Here is a 9853-nt window from a genome sequence, read left to right on the forward strand (position 1 = left end):
CCGATTCAGCAAAAATCTGAAATTTCTAAAGAAGATTTGCTTAAACTTATTGCTCATTTCGGAAATACAACCAATATCTTGGATTTAAGATTTATTTGCTTGTGTTTAGTAAGTTTTGCAGGTTTTTTGAGATTTAGTGAGCTTTCACATATTAAAAGGTCTGATCTTAAGATTTTTTCTGATTGTGCAGAAATTTTTATTTCTTCTAGTAAAACAGATCAGTGCAAAGCTGGCGAAAAGGTGATCATTTCTAGAACAGGAAAATGTTCTTGTCCAGTTTCTTTCCTTGAGAAATTTCTGTTTGAAGCTGAAATTAATGATAAATCATGTGATTACATTTTTTGTAATATCAGATATTCTCGTAAATTGAATAAGCATATTCTTTGCCCGGAAAAACCTATTTCTTACAATAGAGCCAGGGAAATTTTGATAACAAATCTAAAAGCTGTCGGTATTGATAGTAAACAATATGGTTTACATTCGTTTCGTTCGGGTGGGGCCACAGCAGCGGTTGCAAATGGTGTATCAGAGAGATTGCTTAAAAAGTATGGACGTTGGAAGTCCGACAGTGCTAAGGACAGATATGTTAGAGATTCGGTACAAGTCAAAATGAGTGTATCGAAAAATCTAGGAATTTAGATTATTCATTTTTTCTTTGTATTTGACAAGTATTGAAATTATTTCATTTATTTTGAAATCATGTTAAGAATGGTTTGTTTACAAATATGACGAGAATGGTATTTAGTGTATTGTAAAACGAATAATGTTATACGAAGTATTCGTATGTTTATGTAAAAAGAATTATTTTTCTTAGTCACTTGCGATGATCTGTAGATCTTTAGTTTAACTGGAGCAAATGTATAATTTGTTTTGTTTTGTTTTAAAAAACATATAGTAAAAGATTCCCCGTTCTTTTTCTTTCGATTAAAGTATCCCGTCTGTAGCACACCTACACATGTGTTCATTTTATTTTATTATCCTTAAGGTAAATAATAAATTATTTATGTTTGGCATGGAATATAATGAAATAGAAAACATAAATGTATTTATTATTATTGCGGTATAGGATTATTAAAGTACTATTAGGTATAGGTCTGGTTACTCGTGCGTAAATCAGGAGTTTTCCTCGTGCATTTACTGAACTGAATTGGTTATTCGACGCTCAGACGGGATAGAGTAAACATTGCAAAATTGTCAAATTTTCATTATCTATGAATGTATTCAGATACATATAATAATATATGTTAAACATTATTTCGAACCTTGTTTAAAATATATTTATATTTTCAGATTGGTATTTTACTGTTACCATGGCAATGCGAGTATTGTTGAGTCTGAGAGGGGTGCAGCAGTGGTTCCGGACACTTTACGACTGCTTTTAGCAGCGTGTTTTTCATTATGAAATATGTATAAGAACTGTGAAGCCAGTAGTAATAATTTACTGGAATTATTTTATCTTTGATTAAAGTATCCCGTCTGTAGCACACCTACACAAGTGTCCATTTTATTTTATTATCCTTAAGGTAAATAATAAATTATTTATGTTTGGCATGGAATATAATGAAATAGAAAACATAATCATAAATAGACAAGTCGCGAAACTCGGTGTGTACTTTTACTTGAACGTGTAGCTGCACGTGCGTTGAGATTATTTTTTGACAAATTCCACTTTGATATAATCCACTTTACCCGTAGTATCGTATATGTCATGCTAGCCAACACAATGCACACATGGCTGGATGATGCATCCGCATAAGAAGTGATTTGCAACCTCTCTATTTCCTTATGTGATCGTGAATTGACGTGTAAATAACCATGTACTTCATATTAACGTAATGTTCCAACAAATACATGGCCAAAGTTATACTTCATTCTCATGATGCCACCTTACCATTGTCAATTTCCATTTCTTATGTGTATTTGAACCTTTTATTCAAATGTTATTCACCATTCATGGAATTATGCTGAACCGACAGACCGTAGTTCCATAATGTCCAGTTCGGCATGAATTTAAAATTATTTTTAACAGACAAGTACCATTCACCTTCACAAACAAGACGGATTTCTGGGACTACGAAAAAGACGTGAATGACCCGCCAATCGTGCGTACATATTTGGCGGGCACTTTGTTGCAGCCGGGACGGGTCGGAAAAGAATTCCGGGCCTTTATGAGGGAGCAGCTGTTTGTGGGGGTGGCCAGAGATTTGTGGATTGGTTGCACAGGGATTCTCTTGGGAGGTAAGCTGGACGACGGTGTTAAGCTTTGAGACAAACAGATTAGTGTTAGCAAATATGCCAGGAAAATATAGGTTGGAGGGAAAAATTTATTAAAAGTATTATATAGATAGAAAATATAGTTGATATACATAATTATCACTTTTTTGATTGTCATCGTAGACGACGTTCACCCTCTCTTTTGTAATACGAAGTGAATTATAAATTAATAATTTAAAAATAGTAATCAAATGTCACACCTTTCTGATAGGTCACTTAGGCAATCGCAGCGCGGTAACTGTGTCATATAATGTCGGCTACATTCATCTTACAGGCAAAACCACGGAAGGTTCCTTAGAGAGCACACCCCTACATCCGGGCTATCGGTCGACAGTGACGTCATTATCATGCGGAATTGCCCTGGCCGACGCCGAAAGCGGGGCCCCTCTCTTGAATCAGACGACCGGTAACAACGAGCTTATCGAATACTTCCAGACGTTTGCAAAAGGAAAAAGAAAGTAAGACTTATTTACTCAACACAGTTTGCCCTTTACCGGCCTTGTCCCCGTTATATGTATGACTGCGAGGTCGCGACCTATTGTCGCTATAGTCGAAGATATTTCTAATGTCAAGGTGTGCCATTTTTTATAGTAGATGTTACGCTTCGTGCACGAGAAGTGTGCGCATAAGATTCAGATTACCTTCAATTGTACTTTATACCTGTCGTTACACTCAAATTTGTTGCTAATGAAAAAATAAAAATGGATCATTTATATCGTAGAAGTGACTCTGCGTGAAGCAAACGCGTATACGAATGACATACAAGATCAATTTATACTAGTGGGGTTGCAAATGCGACACAATCATACACATATATCAAACAAATAAATATCTCACCGGCAAATATCACACACATAAATCACTCGCATAAGACACTCGCAAAAATCACTCGCACAAATCACACGCATTAATTACACGCTGAAACCACTCGCAGAAATCACACGCAGAAATCACACGCAGAAATCACACGCAGAAATAGCACACACAAATCACACGCATGAATCACACACATTATTAATACGCATAAATAACGCACATACATCACTCGCATAAATCACTCGCATAAATAACACGCATAAATAACGCACATACATCACTCGCATAAATCACACGCATAAATAACACGCAAAAATAACGCACATACATCACTCGCATAAATAACACGCATAAATAACACACATACATCACTCGCATAAACCACACGCATTAATAACACTCATAAATAACGCACATACATCACTCGCATAATTCACTCGCAAAAATAACACGCATAAATAACGCACATACTTCACTCGCATAAATCACAGGCATTAATAACACGCATAAATAACGCACATACATCACTCGCATAAATCACTCGCATAAATAACACGCATAAATTACGCACATACATCACTCGCATAAATCACACGCATAAAACACGCACATACATCACTCGCATAAATCACACGCATAAAACACGCACATACATCACTCGCATAAATCACTCGCATAAATAACACGCATAAATAACGCACATACATCACTCGCATAAATCACTCGCATAAATAACACGCATTAATAACGCACATACATCACTCGCATAAATCACACGCATGAAACGCTTCCCTCTTCGTATCGTACATTTGAAATTTGTATAATACACACATACACATACATGAATGACGTATTGCACAAAAAGTATCAGTACTACTAGTGCTTGCAACCTCCCTAGATTAATTATTACCATCACACTAAAAGTACCCCCTTTATTAAAATGTTATTAAACAGCATCAACAGACAAGTGTTACTTATCATCCACGTGCCTTATTTTGCAGTTTTGGGAGCGGCATGTACTTGAACGAGCCGTGGAAAGATGACCCTTACTGGAAAGAGGACTTCTGGGGAACCGAGAATTACGAGCGTCTGTTGCTGATCAAGCGTCTTTAGGACCCAGACAATTTATTCACGTGTCATCACTGTGTCGGTTCTGACGTGATGGATAAAACGAATCCCGGATCGGCACCGCCCGTGGGACACGCGTTCACGTGCCTGGCGTCGTGGAGTTTAGTTATCGTAACATATCTGGTGTCTCATTTCCTATTTTGAACATAGCGTGACAAAGACTTGTAATTCATATCGTGCCTTTTAAACGTCTTGTATGCAAGTTCTGTATACGAATATCTGCTATGATGTATCTCCTACCAGAAGCTAATGTGCTTACATGTTCACTACCCTCGCTAACGTTAAATACGTTCAAAACAACGTTGGCCATGCGCTTTGTCGAAGCTTGTCGGAGGTCATGGCGGATAGCAACATCGGCTTATACGCCTGGTCGTATCTGGACGCCGATTAGTCAATTGGTGATCGAGTGGTTGTTTTGATTGACAGGTCATGTCATGTTAATTATGGCGCTGTGGGACATGAATGCGTCAATTACTAAAACGTACCATTTGCATGCAAGGTAAACATAAAAGGCTAATATAAATAAGCTGATATTCCGTTCCATTTAATTGAATATTCAAAATATTTAAATGTATGTTCCGATGCGTCCACCGTTTTCATCAAATTGTATATCAGTTTGACTGTACACTGACTATATAATTAATCGAAGCGGTGGTCTATACGTTCTGAAACTGAGCTCTTATTCTCAATATATCTATCATATATATGCAGTGTATCTGCTTCATTTTTTTAAAACATCGTTTGTATCTGTATAACTGAAATATATGAGAATCATATGACATATCACTTACTAATAAATATGTTGTGTATGTTAATTGTCTTATCTTCAACACCAAGTCAGTTTGTTTCTCTATTAAGCCCACTATTTTCATGATAGTGTATGATATATCAGTTTAAAAGTACATTGAATATATGATTAATCGATTCGGTGGTATATCAAGGATTTATTCTTATTTTTCGACCGCGATTTTGAAAATCCATGAAGCGCGATAGCGCTTCCCGTAAAATATGCGGCTGTTTATTTTTGTATTCCGATTTCACCTTTTGCAGAACTCCCTGGGTTAAGTCCTATCATATCATATCATATTTTTGGCGCTTTAAAAATATTACATGATACCTTAACACGATAGGATTTTGTACAAAATCACCAATTGTCTGAAGCAATAACTGATACATAACTTTGTATCAGAAAGGTGAGTGTGTGTAGATATATTCCTGTCGTAGTAATCACGAATATAACGGAGTAGGGCGCTCAATTTCGAGAAATAAAATAAGTGCATTTTAAAAGCAAAATATATTTTTATTTCTCCATGATGTGCACGGAATGGTTATTAATTAACCCTTAATTCGCTGCCTCTTTTGTTGCTGCGATTGGTGTGATTAGGTCCCGAAAGTCAAACAGTGGTCTTGAAAAAGACAAATTGAACGAGTACAGTCAAGAAATATTTAAATGTTTAGGATCTAATGACACAATTCACTACAACAACAAAAATGATTTCAGGGTTTAAATAATAAGTTTTCTGTGCAAAGCATTTTTGTTAAGATGATTGAAGAATTTTACACATTTTTCTTCACGAATTTGAACGTATCTGCTCAATTATAGCCGTGAACACAACGGCTTGATTCTCCATCGTGATATATTACACTTATCGTGTGCGAACAATGACCGCTTAACTTATCAACAAATGATAAACAGAGATTGATGACAAAAGATAAAAAAGTTATTACATCAAAATAATGAAATCAAGCGGTGAAATACCAGAACTTGACATGTGCTAATCCGACACTGTCTAGTAAAACTGACCTGTAAAAGAGGCGTTTGGACATTTCGGATGAATATGTTTATCGTATAGAATCCCCCCCCACCACACACACACATGGATACTTAATGTTTATTCGATGCAAAATTGCAAAGATAAAGTATTTAACATTTTTCTTTACTAAAATGGATTCGGGTCTTATTTATAATAAATAATGCAACATCAAAACGTTAAATGTTAATGTTCTTTACGTAGAATTTTCATAGTATATCTACACATATACTCCTTGCATATGATATACCAAAATAGTATGGGTTCACCAGACATCAAATATGCACATTATACGGGTATCGATTGCCTAAAATATCAATTGTTATAGCTTATTATCGAACGGTTTAATGCAATGAAGAAAGTACGTAAAACGACTTATCAGAGCTTACGTAACACTAATTGCGCAAAAGTTGCACTTCGGCCTCGATTGCGAATCGCTATTCGTATGTGTAGGTTAACTGACATTCACTGAACTCTTTGATTTTGGTTGTGTGCATTTCCTTACGGATTTTAAAATGCTGCGTAGATCACAAATTTTACATGTGCATCACATATATGGATGACGTAGTACTCAAAAAGTAGTCCACACGATATCTGAGTGTTCAGAATTTTAAGAATATAAATTTGAAAAATATACCAAGTTAAAATAAATGCGCTCGAACTTTGAGTGAGTGTATTGTAAGAGCGTGCTTTATATTAGTTTTCTGTTATAACTGTTCTGAATGCATTTTCTTTGATTTATACTATGTATTCCATTGGATTTCCTTTAATAAAATTTGAATTAAGTTATTCAATACTTTAATCAAAATATTACGCACGATACATATTATATGACACGACTTTGTAAGCAATTCCGTTGTTTTATCAATATGGCGTTTACTTTTACTTTTATTTTCCTTTGCATCAGATTGGCCTTACGAACCGATATTTGTGTTTTCCTCCATATGAGCTCTGACCATAGGAGAGATGGACTCGAATCTGTTCATGAACGAGTTGGGGTTCCAATTGGAGAGATCAAGGGTCTGGGTGGAGTCGGACAACCGTTCCTTTAGCTGGTCGTACAGCTTGGTCAGAGGATCTGTAAATAAAAGAAGTAAAGAATTGATTGATGATTGAATCCCCCGTACTTCGGCATAGTGATTAGAGAACATTTAATTCTGTTTTAGCAGGTGACAGCGATCGCTGACTGTGTTGCACCTGACGTTTACAATATATCACATATATGACCGTGCTGCACCTATAGTTGAGCGTGTTGCACCTATAGTTGACCGTGTTGCACCTGAAGTTGACCGTGCTGCAACTATAGTTCATCGTGCTGCAACTATAGTTCATCGTGCTGCACCTATAGTTCACAGTGCTGCACTTATAGTTGATCGTGCTGCACCTATAGCTCACCGTGCTGCACCTATACTTGACCATGCTGCACCTATACTTGACCATGCTGCACCTATTGTTGCACCTATAGATGACGTATTGTACCTATAGATGACGGTGTTGCACCTATATATGACGGTGTTGCACCTATAGTTGACGGTGTTGCACCTATAGATGATGGTTGTGCACCTATAATTGACGGTGTTGCACCTATATATGACGGTGTTGCATCTATAGATTATGATGTTGCACCCATCGTACGTTATGTTGTACCTATAGATGACAGTGTTGTACCTTTCGTTGATGGTGTTGCACCTGCAATGTTTAGACCAGTTTTGTTACGACATGAGTTGAATTACCCCTTACATACAACTTGTAGGCCTCCGACGACCACGTTCATGCTACTTTAATATGTTCTACACCTACAACCCGCGTTATGTTGTAACTACCGCGACCTCAACCCGAGTTAATTGATAGCTACGGCACCGACAGCCCGAGTAATGTAATAGTCACTGAGCCTACAACCGGAGTTTTTTAAAAAGCTACGTCACCAACACCCCGCTTTAAGTTATAGCTACGGCACCCACAACCCGGGTTATGTAATAACTGCGGCACTCACAAACTTAGGTATGTAGTACTTACTGCGCCCACAACCAGAGCTATCTAATAGTAACTTTATCCAAAACCAAAGTTATTGAGATAACACACGAGCGCTTAAGCCGTCTAAGTAATAGTAACTTCAACATCAATCCGAGTTCTTAAGATTTTACACCAGCGCTTAAGCCGTCTAAGTAATAGTAACTTCAACATCAATCCGAGTTCTTAAGATTTTACACCAGCGCTTAAGCCGTCTAAGTAATAGTAACTTCAACATCAATCCGAGTTCTTAAGATTTTACACCAGCGCTTAAGCCGTCTAAGTAATAGTAACTTCAACATCAATCCGAGTTCTTAAGATTTTACACCAGCGCTAAAGCCGTCTAAGTAATAGTAACTTCAACATCAATCCGAGTTCTTAAGATTTTACACCAGCGCTTAAGCCGTCTAAGTAATAGTAACTTCAACATCAATCCGAGTTCTTAAGATTTTACACCAGCGCTAAAGCCGTCTAAGTAATAGTAACTTCAACATCTATCCGAGTTCTTAAGATTTTACACCAGCGCTAAAGCCGTCTAAGTAATAGTAACTTCAACATCAATCTGAGTTCTTAAGATTTTACACCAGCGCTAAAGCCGTCTAAGTAATAGTAACTTCAACATCAATCCGAGTTCTTAAGATTTTACACCAGCGCTAAAGCCGTCTAAGTAATAGTAACTTCAACATCAATCCGAGTTCTTAAGATTTTACACCAGCGCTTAAGCCGTCTAAGTAATAGTAACTTCAACATCAATCCGAGTTCTTAAAACTTTACACCAGCGCTTAAGCCGTCTAAATAATAGTAACTTCATCATCAATCCGAGTTCTTAAAATTTTACACCAGCGCTTAAGCCGTCTAATTAATAGTAACTTCAACATCAATCCGAGTTCTTAAGATTTTACACCAGCGCTTAAGCCGTCTAAGTAATAGTAACTTCATCATCAATCCGAGTTTTTAAGATTTTACACCAGCGCTTTAGTCATCTTTTTAATAGTTACTGAATGCAAAACCCGAGTTATTGATGGGAGGGGGTAAAAGAGGGAGGATTGGATAGGCAAAAAAAGAAAGAAAAGCAAGGACAGAAAAAGGAAGACAGGTGGGGAAGAAGAAGAGAGAAAGGAGAGAGAACAAACGAGAGCAAGGATATAAGGCAGAGACGAGAGAAGTAGGATGGCGAGAGGGGGGATAAAGGAGTTTTTTTAGCGAGAGTTTGGAAATAAGGAGAAAACAGAAACATATGGGGAAGTGTAGATGGATGATGCGGAGAGAAACAGAAAAAAAGAGGTGAGTGATTAAAGGAATGGAGAGGGGATGGGAGGGGGAGTTGTGAATTTAGTATCTTTCAATCTCTACATATGAGATCATATATCTTTGGTCTTGGGTAAAATTACTTTTACATAGTCTTTTCTATGTATTGGCATTAGTTCGGACTTGGGGGGCAATATGCCACAATATGACCAAAGATTATTTGAAAAATCGAAATTCGTCTGATTGCTAAGAAAAGAATTTCATTTGGAGTTTCGACACTCACTCAAGCAGATTTTGATGACTGCCTTGGGCGGCAGTGTTGATTGCTAGTCTTAATGCATGCCTAGATTGATGGAATTATGTACTAAACAATTCATGACTTTTCTTGGGCAGCCAAACTGATTGCCAGATTAATGAACTTAACAACACCAACTTTTATTATTTATGCATTTCTTGTAAAGCCAAGGTGATTGCTACAATAATGTTATTTTTTAACACCGACCTTTAATTTTTTTGATGCATGCTTTGGCCAGGCAAGACGATTGCAAAATTTGTAATTTACCACA

The sequence above is a fragment of the Mya arenaria genome, chromosome 12 (genome assembly GCF_026914265.1).
Source record: "Mya arenaria isolate MELC-2E11 chromosome 12, ASM2691426v1".
In the NCBI taxonomy this organism is placed as follows: domain Eukaryota; kingdom Metazoa; phylum Mollusca; class Bivalvia; order Myida; family Myidae; genus Mya; species Mya arenaria.